This window comes from Oryctolagus cuniculus, chromosome 13 (assembly GCF_051225735.1).
Source record: "Oryctolagus cuniculus isolate XC-2025 breed Fujian yellow rabbit chromosome 13, ASM5122573v1, whole genome shotgun sequence".
Taxonomy (NCBI): Eukaryota; Metazoa; Chordata; class Mammalia; order Lagomorpha; family Leporidae; genus Oryctolagus; species Oryctolagus cuniculus.
Genome location: NC_142879.1, coordinates 79,301,793 through 79,314,294, shown reverse-complemented (window position 1 = coordinate 79,314,294; position 12,502 = coordinate 79,301,793). Strand labels below are relative to the sequence as shown.

Here is a 12,502-nt window from a genome sequence, read left to right as displayed (position 1 = left end):
TTTGTATACACAGGCAATGCCACAACTGAGAAATAACTTCAAGATCTAGGTTTTCTAGAGCTTCATTCTTGAGGCCAAACTTACCAGAATAGACCTGTGCTATGGTATCCATATAGGCATATATTAGTTTCTTAGAATCTTTAAAGGGTGGGAGACTACCTGGATTGGGGATCTGATATACTTTGAGAGTCATCTTGGTATGCCTAAAATAAGGGTTTGGTATATAATGAGGTGTCCTCATGAAAAACATTGGTGCCCTTTAACCCATTAAGCCCCCAATTTTTTAAGATTTATTGACTTATTTGAAAGGCAGAGTTACAGAGAGGCAGAGGCAGAGAGAGAGAGAGAGGTCTTCCATCCACTGTGCTGATCCAAAAGCCAGGAGCTTCTTCTGGATTTCCCACATAGGTGCAGGGGCCCAAGGCCTTGGGAAATCTTCTGTTTTCCCAGGCCATAGCAGAGAGTATTGGAAGCTGTATTGGAAGTGGAGCAGCCAGACCTCAAATTGGCACTGCAGCACTGCAGGTGGACCCCAAATTTTCAACTTTAGAATCAAAAAGGGAGAGAATGATCCAACATGGGAAGTGACATACACAGCAGACCCATAGAATGGGAGATGTCCTAAACAGCACTCTGGCCTCAGAATCAGCCCTTAAGGCATGGGGATCCTGCTGAAATGCCCATGAGAGTATTTCAGGCATGGAAAGCCAAGACACTCTGGGGGAAAAAAAAAACCTAATGAAAGATCTCTGCGAGTGAGATCCCAGTGGAAAGAATGGGTCATCAAAGAAGGAGGTACCTTTCTCTGAAGGGAGGAGAGAACTTCCACTTTGACCATGGCCTTGTCTAAATATGATCAGAGTCAGTGAACTCAGGGGGCTTCCATAGCCTTGGCAGCTCATGACAAGAGCCTAGGGTGATTACTGATGCCATAAATAAGAGTGTCAATTTGTTAAGTCAACAACAGGAGTCACTGTGTACTTACTCCTCATGTAGGATCTTTGTCCTTAGTGTGCTGTACATTGAGATTTAATGCTATAACTAGTACTCAAACAGTATTTTTCACTTTATGTCTCTGTGTGGGAGCAAACTGTTGAAATCTTTACTTAATATATGCTAAACTGATCTTCTGTATATAAAGAGAAACGAAAATGAATCTTGATGTGAATGGAAGGGGAGAGGGAGTGGGAAAGGGGAGGGTTGAGGATGGGAGGGGCGATATGGGGGGGAAGCCATTGTAATCCATATTCTGTACTTTGGAAATTTATATTCATTAAATAAAAGTTAAAAAAAGAAAATATTTCAATGAAATTGGCACAGATGCATTAAAATAGACTGGTTATTATAATCTAAACCTAATATATTTTTGCTTTCATTAACAACGAACTACATGTTGTTCTATAAGTGAGACATTTGGACAATATAGCCATCTTATAAAAAGGACATTAGGTAAATATGACATCCTTTTATATATTACACAACACACAGAAAAGTGATTTTCATGGTAGGTTCAATAATTTTTTTTCATGGAAAGGGTTACTTTACATTTTTTAATTCCCCACAAAAGACAGATTTATTATTATTATTTAATTTATTTACTATATATTTATAATTATATTTATATCTTTATATATATTTACAATTATTTTAATTATTTCTTAATAATTTATTATTATTTAAGGAATACAGATTTAATGCATTTCATAAGTACAACTTTAGGAATATAGTGATTCTTCCCCCCATACCTACCCTCCCACCCATTCTCACACCCGCCTCCTCCTCCCTCTCCCATTCCCAGTCCCATTCTCAACTGAGATCCATTTTTGATTAACTTTATACACAGAAGACCAACCCTGTACTAAGTAGAGTTCAACAATTTGCACAGTAAAAAAAAGAAAAAAAACTGTTCCCTAATAGTTGAGACAGGACTGTTCAAAATCATTGTATCTTGAAGTTAATTTCACTTTTCTTTTTGCAACTTAATTAGCATTAACAAAACACCCAAGAATGAAACATCTTTTGGGAGCACATAGACATAGTTATAACACAACTCTTTGAGGACAGAGATCCTGCATGGGACGTTCGGGCACAGTGACTCTTGTTGTTAATTTAACAATTAACACTCTTATGTATGACGTTAATGATCATCTAAGGCTCTTGACATGAGCTGCCTTGGCTATGGAAGCCTTTTGAATCCACAAACTTCATCAGTATTTAGACAAGGATATAAACAAAGTGGAAGTTCTCTCCTCCCTTCAGAGAAAAATACCTCCTTCTTTATTTCCACTGGGGTCTCACCACCAGGATCCTTCATGTAGAACATTTTTCTGGCTCAGTGTCTTGGCTTTCCATGCCTGAAAGTTTACATTACGTTTACATATTTAACACTGTCCTGTTAGTCTTGCTTGACATGATTTGTTTTGACATCAGGATATTCTTACCATTTGAGAATAATGTGGCTTCTCACAGCAGATCATAAGCTATCATCTTGGACATGAGTAGGTCTGGAAGCATTATGTTTTATTCCTTCTAATGGCTTCTCATTGCATTCTTTTAAGTATGCTAAACAGTTTCTTTTTTGAAATCCAACAAATTTCTGAGACCTTTCTTGTTTTTGTTTGCAAACCTGTGAATAATCCATGCATTTATGATATACATATCAATTATTCAAGAAAGGCCAGTACCACTTTTTTACTTCAACTAAAAGTGAAATATTTGGAAACCAACCATACCACCACTGAAATTGTTATAGGTACCATTACCCTTGGTTGAGGTACACCAATGCTGCTTTTTATTTCTTTTTTTTTTGCATTTTTGAAATTTAAGAAGTGGTTCCACCAAATCACATTTAATTCTAACACTGAAATTTTGATTATGTAACCATTTTACAATGAGAACTTCATTATTTGTATGAAATCTGTGATCACAGGATCATCTGGCTTGTTTTGCTACTTGCTGATATTTATACTGGGGAACCTTACAATTTCATTCCTGTAAGAAACGCAAAACCTGAATAGTGTTTTTATCTAAGTCCTTCATTGAGGGGCTACAGATAAGGATATAATCTCCATACGATGAAATGGCCCCAGCTTTTAACCTGAGCTCCCTGAGCTCTTTGTCAAGGATGTACCAAAGAAATGTGGGCTGTCCCTAAGGCCCTGAGGAAGGAATATCCACGTGTATTGTGGAGTTATGTTTCAGGAGGGGACAGTCCACTCAAGAGCAAACAAATATTGAGACTTCAGAAATAGGAGCATGTAAAAGCAAGCATCCTTTCAGTCTGAAACTGAACTAGGTGATGCCTTCAGATATCTGAGCTGGAATAGTATGTGGGTTTGGACAACGATGGGAATATGGCATCACACATGCCCTGAGATCCTTAATCATGTGAAATTCTCCATTGGTTTTATGACCGGCAGAATTGTAATATTATAGGAGAACTAACATAGTACTGGAGCCCTATTATCAAGAAATTTATTGGATTGCACTATGGTAAAGCCTCCACCTGTGGTGCCAGCATCCCATATGGGCACTGGTTCGAGTCCTGATTGTTCTTCTGATCCAGCTCTGTGCTATGGCATGGGAAAGCTATAGAAGATAACCCAAGTCCTTGGGCCCCAGCACCCATGTGGGAGTTCTGAAAGAAGCTTGTGGCTGCTGGCTTCAGATCGGCCCATCCATTGTGGCCATTGTGGCCATTCGGGGAGTGAACCAGCAGATGGAAGACCACTTTTTCTCTCTATCTCTCTCTCCCTCTCTCTATCTCTCTTCCCTCCTCCCTCTGTCTCTCTTTCTGCTTCTACCTCTCTAACTCTGCCTTCCAAATAAATAAATAACCAAATCTTTAAAAATACATTTATTAATCAGAGGTTGGAGTCCCCATTTGGTTTGAGGCTTTAAGAGATCTTGACATCAATAGGAAAAAGTAGTGGTCTCCTTTAAGAGGATTTGACAGGGGCAGACTGAGTGGCCTGTGCAAGAACACCACAGTCCCAAACCTGAGGGTTTACTTTATGTAGAACCTCAACAAGGAGGTTATCTAAACAAAGTGTTGCTTCAGTATTCATTAGAATTATAAAAGTTCCTGGGGCCAGCACCTCAAAGGAAGTACCCATGGAGGATAACAAGTCTCTGCCAAACAGAGCCATTGGGCACTCGGACATTACCAGAAACTGGTGGGAGACTAAAACACCTTTTATGTGGAAAATCACAAGGAAGGAAAAAAATATCAGATGTGAGGCTTACCATCAATTCCAGTAACAATACAGCTTCTGAAGGACAAGAATTCCAATCAATATTCTTACATGGGACATCCAAGGATATCCAGGACTCCAAAGTGAAATGGTCACATGAATTGTGGGAAGTATCTACATTCTAGGTCCTTTCGGTCCTGAGACAGGGACACAGAGAATTGAGAGTCCTCCCGTTCCTTTAGAGTTGAGGACAATCCTGTTTCCAATGCCCCTCTTATTTGCATTGAGGATATGACCTTTCAGGAGGGGACTTTTTTTGTGCCAGTTTCCCAGCTTTCTACATTCAAAATATTCTCCCTTGACTTTCTCATCCATGGTTGGATGGCCCTAGGTCTCAGAGTCAGTGATTATAGTGAATCCTATCATGTTCACCTGTTGTTTGGAACATTGTTTCCTGTACTGGGCCCCTTTTCCTCCTCAGTCTTATCTCTTAATAAGTACTCAAAATTTATATCTAGCATCTGTTTCATGGGATTTTAGGGTCTCGTCATTAACTTTGAATATTTCTGAAAATATCTGTGTCTGAGTGACTGATGAAAGACATATCCCTAGGGGTGCTGGGGCCTTTTGTTATATATATATATATATATATATATCTTTTAAGATCTCTATCCGTCATCCTTGGAATAGGGCTGGATTTTCTTCCCTATAATATATTGCTTCTCTGATTTTATAATAATTCATTGGTCTGACAATACATGTTAAGTCCCAGCCACTAAGCAAGTACCCATGTGGTCTCAACACCCTGAGTCCTCATAACCTTTTTAATAGTTCCAATTAGAATCCATCTGTGGCACTGCTATAACCCCCACACATATTGAGTTAGCTGTCAAGTTGCCAGAGAATTAGCATGGCTTTGGCTTTAGTCCAGATTTGCTGATTCTCCTCCAAAGTGCAACAGGTTAGAGACTCTACCATGACTGACTCTAGTTGGACTATTTTTCAAGCAGAGGGGGATGGATTAGAATTTAGAGTATCGTGTGAGGGGAAGGGTGTGGTAGCAGTTGAGAGAGACTCCACTTGAGGGAGAGGAAGACTTGTCACTCCCGGTTCGTAGTCCCAGCAACGAGGCAGGTTACAGTTGGGACAGTTGGACCCAGAGTTGGGGTGGAGAGAAAGGGAGCACTTAATAGTTGACCATCTATCAAATCTACTATCATTCTCTAGGGAGAAGTGAGCATTACAGACTACAATTCCCTTTGAGAATTGGATTTTGGAAGAGAATCATGAAGGCCTATATAAAGGTAATTTCTGACTACTTTCATTGTGTTTTATAGACAAAATCAAGTTAGAGGATCATGCTAAAATTGTAATTCCATTTAGTGGCCAAGTTTCCCCATATTCCAATATATTGGGGCCATGCAGTATTACAGAAAAATAAGCTTTTTGTTTTTCTTTCAATCATCCAAGTTAAAGGTATCCCAATTATTCCAAAGGCAGCTCAGTTGTAAGTCAATGTGACCGGATGAGAAGTGTCCCATGATCAAGTCTCTTGATGACCTGAAAAGAGACAGAATAGGGGACAGATGTGTCATGGCTGTATAAGAGCACCAATGACCCAGGTCCAGTCTGTCATCCCAAACTCCCAGTTGTAGCCTATGACCTGCTGAGCATAGTCAGTTGTCAGATATGTAGATGATCCCTGTCTGGCACTTCAGTATCCTTGGCTGAAGCTCGTGATGCCCAAGCTATTGCCAATTAAAATTAGGCCTGAGCTGCTCAACACTGCCAGTTTGCCAGAGACAAGAAGTTATTGTAGGGAAACAGGTTTCCTTTTAGAAACTGGAAGTCTTTGGGAAAGAGTAAACCTCTGATCCCAGATATGCTCTTTCCAGTGTGCAAGTTTGCAAAAGGGCTTTGTAAAGAAGAAAGTAGGAGTTGGGGAAGGTTGTCAGGCAGGCTTCTAGGGTCAGTGGCACCATTTAAGTGGAGGTTTCTTTGATTTGAAATTTACTGGAGACTGGTAATTATAAATTCCTCTCTTGTTTGGGGTTTGTTGTTTGGCCATCTACTTGTAGCCAAAAGGTTAACAGGTAGATTTTGTTATTTAGAATGTAAAAAATAGAGGAAGGTGCACTTTTTACAATTTTAAATGTGTGGCTAGTCCCAAGGTTGGAATGTGTAAAGGAGCAAGCAAAGTGTAGTACAGTTACAATTTCCAATTGTCAGTCTTTCATTCCTTAGCCAGAGAATAGGGGCTTCACTGCCCTTCTGGCTGCTTCCTAATGATTGGAGGTGAAGTGAGGGATTTAGGAATGAATACCTTTGATATAGTAAAGTATATCATTTTTGTCCCCTCCACCCGCCACCCTTTAAGGGAGAGTAGGTCAAAAATTTGTTTGGTTGTGATTTTAGATGTTTTCTTACAATATTTCTCCATACACAACATAATGGTTTTAAACCTTAAGTAAAATTACCATACTATTAATAGAATTGTTCATCTAATTTTAAAATTCCGTTGAAAATAGGCGTAATTCCAAAAAGTATTCAGTAAAATAAATTTGGAAAACAGTCTCCAGGGGCTGGCTATGTGGCTTAGTGGATTAACGCCCTGGCCTGAAGCACCGGCATCCCATATGGGCACAAGTTCAAGTCCTGGCTGCTCCCCTTCAGATCCAGCTCTCTGCTGTGGGAAAGCAGTAGAAGATGGCCCAAGTCCTTGGGCCCCTGCACCCACATGGCAGACCCGGAGGGAGCTCCTGGCTCCTGGCTTCAGATCGGCTCAGCTCCAGACATTGTGGCCATCTTGGGAGTGAATCTTCGGACAGAAGACCTATCTCTCTCTGCCTCTTATCTCTCTCTGTGTAACTCTGACTTTCAAATAAATAAATAAATCATTTTTTATAAAAGCACAGAAAGAAAACCAGTCTTCAAGCCCTTGGAAGAGGAGAGTTTGATGACCCAAAGTTTGTTGTAGTTGGGTAGTCTGTCTCCTAATTTTATCAGTACTTGTTTCTACCTGGGATGATGTGTTAACTTTAGCAGAGCAGGAAGGATTGTCTACTATCTAGAAACCACCCTATTCTTCTAGAATAGAGTCCAAAGCTATACTATTGTCTAAAACAATCTTGGTGAGGGAAGTCAGAGATTTTCACAAATTTGTAAATGAGTTAGCAGTTTCACTAGCCAGAACAAGAAAGGTCTTTGAAAATTTTATTAGTATACTCTGGTGAGCCGGGAAGTAGGGTGCATTCCGAAAACATGCTTCCCTATCTTATTTCTGCAGGAAGCTCATGGGTTACTATAGAGGAAAAATTGAAGGTAATAGTCCAGTGTACTTTCATCAGGCTTGTGTAAGCAGAAAGAAACAATCCAATGGCCCAGCAGGCAAATTTCCCAATATACCTGGTGACAAGGCATTTGTAAGTACACAGTGTTCCTTTATAATCTTCACAAAAAACAAGTATCCTGGGTGGACACACAGAACTCCAGATGATCCACAAGATAAGTTCAGAATCCTTTGGCAAAACCTTAGAGACTGGGTCAAACAAAGGACTAATAGGCATATCTCTGAGGAGAATGTATTTGTGCATGTTTTTCCAGGTGTTGAATTTGTCAAGATGCTGGGTAAGAGCTTGGTGGTACTGATAGGCTTTTGGAAATTGTCTTTACTAAGAGTAGGGGTTATTATTCTATCTCTAGTGAGTTTCAAGAATGTTAGGCAAAGGGGAAATTCTCTTGTTTGCCTGGCAGATTCAGCTTAAATAATGCTAGGAAACCAGTTGTTCATATTATTTTTTGAAGATTTTATTTATTTTGGAGGTACAGTTACAGACAGAGAGAGGGCAAGACAGAGAGATAGGTCTTCCATCCACTGATTCACTCCCCAAATGGCCCCAACTGCTGGAGTTGAGCCAATCTGAACCAGGAGCCAGGAACTACACAGGGGCAGGGGCCCAAGCACTTGGGCCATCTTATACTGCTTTCCCAGGTCATAGCAGAAAACTGGAATGGAAGAGGAGCAGTACCACTAGAACCGATGCCCATATGGAATACAGGCACTGCAGGTGGAGGCTTAGCCCACTGAGCCACAGTGCCGGCCCTGCCCATATTACTTTTTCCTTGACACTACATTTTATTAAGTGAAAAAGCAAATAATTGCTTAATAATGATGTTGTTAGTTCACTTGAAGCAATACATCATTTGGGAATTTAAAACAAATCCTACAGTTTTCCACAAAGGGATCAAGGGAAAACCATGGCAGGTGCCATGGGGTCTTCGGTAGCTACTTTTATTAATACATTGCTTGGAAAGACACTCTGCAATCTTCTACCATAAAGTTAGGCACAGAGGAATAATTAGTTATAGGAATAACTGAAGGGCCATCATAGTCATCAACTGGGAAGGGTTGGAGATGGCACAGTCATCAATCAGAATTATCAAGAGCAGTGATAGAGAAATTCTTAGTAATGCATTATTTGCCATCCCCACAAAGCATTTATACAGACATCTGGGATAAACACATTTAGCATCTCTGTCTCTAGTACTTATCTTGTCTCTTTGTTAAATGTATACATTAGATCCTCCACTGGCTCATGGCTGCAAGCTTTTTTATCAGATCGTCATTGTCTAGTGGAGCCCTTTTCACTCACATATGATGAAAATATGGGTTAACTCCTGCAAATTTTAAGAAGTGTGGGGGAGTTAGGAACATCTCACGTGGTCCAGTCCACTTCTCACTCAATTGCTGGTCAGGTCCGTGGTTTCTTTAGGTCTTTATCAGCACCTTATCTCTGAACTGGAAAGAGTTGAGTAACTCATCTGTCAGGTGAGTGAATGTGGAAAGGGCAAACTTATGCAAAGAAGTTAATATTTATTCTACTACTTTATATAAACAGTATTGGGCTCTCATTTCAATTTATAAATCTAGCAGAAGGTCCCCTAACACAGAGGACTGAAAAAGTCCCCCATATATTATTTCAAAAGGATTCAATCTAAGCCTGCTTTGGGATGCCTATTGCAAGGCAACAGGCAAAACATTGTGCCATCTTAGATGAGCCTCCTGACTGTCATAGCTCAAATGTTTTTTCAAGGTATCATTCATCTTTTCATCTTTTCTTTCTTTCCCATGGGCTTCAGCCTCCAAGATGCACGAAGTTCCCAGGTGATCTGTAGAGGTTGACTCAACTATTCGGTGACTCCTGACATTAAGGCTGGTGTATTATCACTTTGTGTGGTGTTAGGGAGTTCAAATATATGAATAATCTCTTTTGAGATAGAATGGTCAGAGATCCAAAGATCCTCTGTACCTGATATTAGAGAAGAAGAGAGGGGTCTTGAGCCTAGGTGTGCCTCCTCTAGAAGCTGGAAAGGGAAAAAATAGATTTTCTCCTAGAACTTCAATAAGAAGTGCAAACCTGCCCACACCTTCATTTTAGATGATTGAATCTGATATTGGACTTCTGACCTCCAGAGTGGTAAGAAAATAAATTTGTAATGTTTCTATCCAAGAAGTATGTGGTAATTTGTGACCATATCAGGAAACTTACACATACCTAATTCTGACAATTCTGACTAAATACACATCTAGAGCATTAGCCGTTTTGGTATGGTAACAAAATAAGTCTCTGCTGAATGGCATAGCTTGAGAAACCCTCTTCGATGGGATAAATGTAGTCACAAGAATGAAAATAGGGGCTTGTGATGTGGCATAGCAGGTAAAGCTGCCACCTGCAGTGCCAGCATCTCATACGGGCACCAGTTTGAGCCCTGGCTGCTCCGCTTCTTATCTCTCTGCTATGGCCTAGGAAAGCAGTGGAACATGGCCCAAGTCTTTGGGCCCCTGTACCCATGTGGGAGACCTGGAAGAAGCTCCTGGATCCTGGCTTTGGATTGGCCCAGCTATGGCCATTGCGGCCAACTGGGGAGTGAAACAGCCAATGGAAGACCTCTCTCTCTCTCTCTCTCTCTCTCTCTCTCTCTCTTTCTCTCTTCTGTGTGTGTGTGTAACTCTGAGTTTTAAATAAATCAATAAATTTTTTAAAAAAGAATAAAAACAATTGTAGGTTTAAATGTTGTATAATATACCTAAACAGCTATCAGTCTTCAAGTTCTTTGCTTAGCAGCCTATAATACTGTCTCAACTTTTGAAGAGAGTAATCTGAAATGAAAATTTTCTTCCTTGTGATTAGCTGAATAACATTAAAATTGTATTCCTAAAAAGCACTCAAAATAACTCTACATCCAGTTTAAAAATGTTTTTAAGGTTATTAAGTTTTGAAAATCTAGAAATCAATCCAAACATCTCCAGACAACTTATATTTGATCAAGGATCTAAAACCAATCCCTGGAGTAAGGACAGTCTATTCAATAAATGGTGCTGGGAAAATTTGATTTCCACGTGCAGAATCATGAAGCAAGACCCCTACCTTTCACCTTACACAAAAATTCACTCAACATGGATTAAAGACTTAAATCTATGACCCAACACCATCAAATTATTAGAGAGCATTGGAGAAACCCTGCAAGATATAGGTACCGGTAAAGACTTCCTAGAAAAGACCCTGGAGGCACAGGCAGTCAAAGCCAAAATAAACATTTGGGATTGCATCAAATTGAGAAGTTTCTGTACTGCAAAAGAAACAGTCAGAAGAGTGAAGAGGCAACCGACAGAATGGGAAAAAATATTTGCAAACTATGCAACTGATAAAGGGTTAGTAACCAGAATCTACAAAGAAATCAAGAAACTCCACAACATCAAAACAAACAACCCACTTAAGAGATGGGCCAAGGACCTCAATAGACATTTTTCAAAAGAGGAAATCCAAATGGCCAACAGACACATGAAAAAATGTTCAAGATCACTAGCAATCAGGGCAATGCAAATCAAAACCACAATGAGGTTTCACCTCACCCCAGTTAGAATGGCTCACATTCAGAAATCTACCAACAACAAATGCTGGAGAGGATGTGGGGAAAAAGGGACACTAACCCACTGTTGGTGGGAATGCAAACTGGTTAAGCCACTATGGAAGTCAGTCTGGAGATTCCTCAGAAACCTGAAGATAACCCTACCATTCAACCCAGCCATCCCACTCCTTGGAATTTACCCAAAGGAAATGAAATTGCCAAACAAACAAGCTGTCTCACCTTAATGTTTATTGCAGCTCAATTTTACAATAGCTAAGAGCTGGAACCAACCCAAATGCCCATCAACAGTAGACTGGATAAAGAAATTATGGGACATGTACTCTATAGAATACTATACAACAGTCAAAAACAATCAAACCCAGTCATTTGCAACAAGATGGAGGAATCTTTAAAACATTATGCTGAGTGAATTAAGCCAGTCCCAAAGGGACAAATATCATATGTTCTCCCTGATCGGCAACAACTAACTGAGCACCAAAGGGGAAATCTGTTGAAGTGAAATGGACACTATGATAAACAGTGACTTTATCAGCTCTTGTCCTGATGGTTGATGTACAATGTAATACTTTATCCATTTTAGTATTTTTTCTTTGTTTTGTTCTAATACTATTGGTTGAACTCTGTGATTAACACACAATTATTCTTAGGTGTTTAAATTTTAACTGAAAAGTGATCCCTGTTAAATATAAGAGTGGGAATAAGAGAGGGAGGAGATGTACAATTTGGGACATGCTCAGTCGGGCTTGCCCCAAATGGTGGAGTTAGAAACGAGCCAGGGGATTCCAATACAATCCCATCAAGGTGGCATGTACCAATGCCATCTCACTTGTCCAAGTGATCAATTTCTGTTCACAATTGATCACACTGATAGGTCTAAGCATCAAAGGGATCACACAAACAAGTCTAGTGTCTGCTAATACTAGTTGATAGAATCAAAAAGGGAGAGAATGATCCATCATGAGAAGCGGGATACACAGAAGACTCATAGAATGGCAGATGTACTAAATAGCACTCTGGCCTCAGAATCAGCCCTTAAGGCATTCTCCAATGCTCTCTAATAATTTGATGGTGTCAGGTCGTAGATTTAAGTCTTTAATCCATGTTGAGTGGATTTTTGTGTAAGGTGAAAGGTAGGGGTCTTACTTCATGATTCTGCATGTGGAAATCCAGTTTTCCCAGCACCATTTATTGAATAGACTGTCCTTACTCCAGGGATTGGCTTTAGATCCTTGATCAAATATAAGTTGGCTGTAGATGTTTGGATTGATTTCTGGTGTTTCTGTTCTGTTCCATTGGTCTATCCATCTGTTTCTGTACCAGTACCATGCTGTTTTGATAACAACTGCCCTGTAGTGTGTCCTGAAATCTGGTATTGTGAT

At 39.9% G+C, this 12,502-nt stretch overlaps 1 long non-coding RNA gene across 4 annotated transcripts in view; it reads left to right on the top strand.

Moving 5' to 3' along the window:
* LOC149122690 (uncharacterized) overlaps positions 1 to 12,502 on the top strand; it is an 86,753-nt gene that overhangs the window by 66,223 nt on the left and 8,028 nt on the right. For all 4 annotated transcript variants that reach the window (XR_016219805.1, XR_016219803.1, XR_016219804.1 and 1 more), the window contains one exon: positions 5,421 to 5,497. This is a non-coding gene — a long non-coding RNA (uncharacterized LOC149122690). The remainder of the gene's footprint in view (positions 1 to 5,420; positions 5,498 to 12,502) is intronic.